Source organism: Callithrix jacchus, chromosome X, assembly GCF_049354715.1.
Source record: "Callithrix jacchus isolate 240 chromosome X, calJac240_pri, whole genome shotgun sequence".
NCBI classification, from domain to species: domain Eukaryota; kingdom Metazoa; phylum Chordata; class Mammalia; order Primates; family Cebidae; genus Callithrix; species Callithrix jacchus.
The window spans coordinates 99,686,027-99,689,362 of record NC_133524.1 but is presented as its reverse complement, the minus strand read 5'-3'; positions in this window follow the sequence as shown (position 1 = coordinate 99,689,362).

The window sequence follows — 3,336 nt, the reverse complement described above, 5'->3', positions numbered from 1 at the left end:
AGATATACACAGACAATGTAAGTACATGGGCCTCAATAGTAATAATTATTTTCTCTTGTTAGAGGAAGTAGAGGCATCTTCTTCTTATACTTTTCTGTATTTCCATATGTTTTCTAGTTGACACATATACCTTCTATAATCAGAGAAAAAGTGAAAATAGTATAAGACAATTCGGTTTAAACACACATACAAACACACACATGCATTTATACGCTTATCTTGACTTGAGACAAGAAAAAACCACATAACTACATGTTGCCTCTTGGGCCACCTCAATCCCCAGGAAGACCTGATACTTGTGTGGGTCCAATGTGAGTCAGGGTTGAGACATTCCCTTCCCAAATAGCAAGTCTCTCTACCAGCTCTCCTCTCATAGTCTCTCTCCTCCCTGCTATGTTTGACCCACAGTTCTGGCTCTGGTCACCGAGTGGCACTTATCTGTATTTGTAAACATTCTTCTGAAGCAGGTATTGTCTTGGTAAAGAGAAAGTTTAAAGAAAAAGTTTATTTTTTACACACAGGATATGAACCAGTGTGTTCAACAGAATTCCACTTCTGTTTGAAAAATACATGTTCATAGAAAAGGGTAGAAGAGTGTACAGTTGCATTCTTCATTCATTCATTTAATTCAACAAATATTCCTGGACCACTTGCTATGTTCCTGGTATCATAAGCCAAAATTGATATTTCCATTCTAATCTCTTTCCTAAACTTCAGACACATATCTAACTGCCTACTAGACATTTCTACCTGGAATGAGATAAAAATGTGAAAACTCACTCAAATTCACAAACCAACAAGAATACCATACTCAGCAAGTCTAAATAAATTATTCCCTAATCCCTGAAAAGCTACCGTCTAAGTTGGTGGCAGTGTGGTAGAGTGGGAAGAACACAGAATTTGACGCAAACAAATCTGAGTTAGAACACAGGATCTGCCTCTTATCTGTAAAATCTTATCCCTCATTTGTAAAAATAATTATTTATTTAGATTAGTATTTCCCAACGGGGGAGGGAGTTGTCTCTAGTCCTTTTTTAGGGACCCTGAGCCTGATCCTTTCTATGCTGCCTCACCACTCCTGGGAGTTCCCAGTCATATGTATCGTTTCCTAAGAGCAGAGGAACATTTGTTAGCAGAGAGCTCTGTCTCCATGGTCCTGGATGCTCAATGATTTCTGCTCTGAAGCTGGCCAGGCAAGTTGCTACTTGGATATATGATAGAGATACCAGCCTTCTGTGTGGGAGGAAGATGGTGAGAGGCTGTCTTAGTCCATTTTCTTCTGCTATAGCAGAATACCTGAGACAGGATTTTTTTTTTTTGAGACAGGGTCTCACTCTATTGCTCAGGCTGGAGTGCAGTGGCACCATCATGGCTGACTGCAGCCTTGACCTCCTGAGCTCAAGCAATCCTCCCATGTTAGCCTCCAAAGTGACTGGGACTACAGGCACACACCACCATGCCCAGCTAATTTTTTTTTCTATTTTTTGTAGAGATGGCATCTCACTATGTTGCCAAGTCTGGTATTGAACTCCTGGGCTCAAGCAGTCCTCCTGCCTCAGCCTCCTAAAGTGTTGGGATTACAGGCATGAGCCACCATGCCCAGTTCTAGGATAATTGATAAGGAATAGAAACTTATTAGCTTACAGTTTTGGAGGCTGGGAAGTCCAAGATCAAGGCAGTGGCATCTGGGATGGGCCTTCCTATTGCATTCTTACATGCTAGAAGGCAGAAGGCAAGAAAGAGGAACTCTGTGTTTTTATGTGGCAGAAGAATGGGAGAGAACCCACTCCTGCAGGTCCTTTTTATCATAGCATTAATCCATTTGTGAGGGTACAGTCCTCATGACCTAAAAACCTCCCATTAAGCCCCATATCTCACATGCTCTGTTGCACTGGGATTAAGTTTCCAGCACATGAATTGTGGGAAACACATTAAAATTATAACAGGGTCCCAGGGGCTGTGGATGCTGCTGACCCTCCACCACCAATGCCTTAAAAAGCAACTTCCCACCAATTCACAGCTTGACACTTTTGATTCCCAAGTCATGAGCTGGGTCTGCAACACATGGGGGTTTTCAGATAGGAGATGACACCCCTTTTCTTCTGTGTTGTAGGACCACATGTCTTTGCAAGTTCCCTTTACCTAGGGTCTCCTGTACTTCAGGGCCTGGGGTAACTCAGACATCAGATGCACTTCACCAGGCAGACAGAGAGCTAAAGTCCTTGCAGAACCAATCAAACAGGCCAGGGCACTTCAAGGCCCTTCTGGGAATCTGAGCAAGGTGGGTGGGAGAGGGATGGGTAAAGTTCTATGTGCTGTCTAACCCCATTTTTGTCCCAGTCGTCTTGGGGACTACTTCCCTTGACTCTGAGAGAAGGATCAGCCCCTTCTACTTCAACCCCAAGTGATCTGGTCAGATTTGCTCAGATATCTGTTTGCTCAAAGACTATACCAATGGATGTTTCCTGTCAGGACACTTTGGGGCTTTATCTCCTCCCCTACAAAATATTCCCCAAAAGAGAAAGGGAAGAGGAGGGAAAGACAAAGTGCTCTGCCCTACAATAGGGCAGTCAGTTATCCTCCTCCAGGTATGTCTGTCCAGGGCAGCTTGTCCAGCAGTCTAAGAGGGCCCTGTGCCTGCTGCAGGCTGGAGCAGAGAAAGCAAAGTCAGACCCACCCCAGAGGGGAATGTGGCCTGAGTGAGCCCTTCCACATCCTGCCTAAGTACCACCAATCTGAGGGTTAAGGGGATGGATTTATCCTCTCTTATAAAACTAGTTCCAGTGAGCCTGGAACCTGATCTCACTCCAGTGAGAATTCCAGTTTGACCAGCAACCATCAGGCTGCCATTGGCTTGAAGAGTGGTCTGGAGACATGAAGAACTCCCCCAAATTGCATTATATGGTAAAAATATAAAAACAAAAGAAAGCCAAGGGTATAGGTCTTTTTTTTTTTTTTGAGATTATTACTAAAGGAGAACTTTGAATTTATTTCTGATACATTTTACTCATATTGAAAGTATGGAATGTAAGACATTATATAACATCAGTCATGGAAAATACATTTCTATTAAATTGTCTCTCGAATTTTAATTTTGTGTAAGGTCTTGCTTTGCTGTAAGAAATCTAAATTGTTATGTGGAGAAAAAGGAACACTTTTACACTGTTGGTGGGAGTGTAAATTAGTTCAACCATTGTGGAAGACAGTGTGGCGATTCCTCAAGGCCTTAGAAATAGAAATTCCATTTGACCCAGCAATCCCATTACTGGGTATATATCCGAAAGACTATAAATCGTTCTACTATAAGGACACATGTACACGAATGTTCATTGCAGC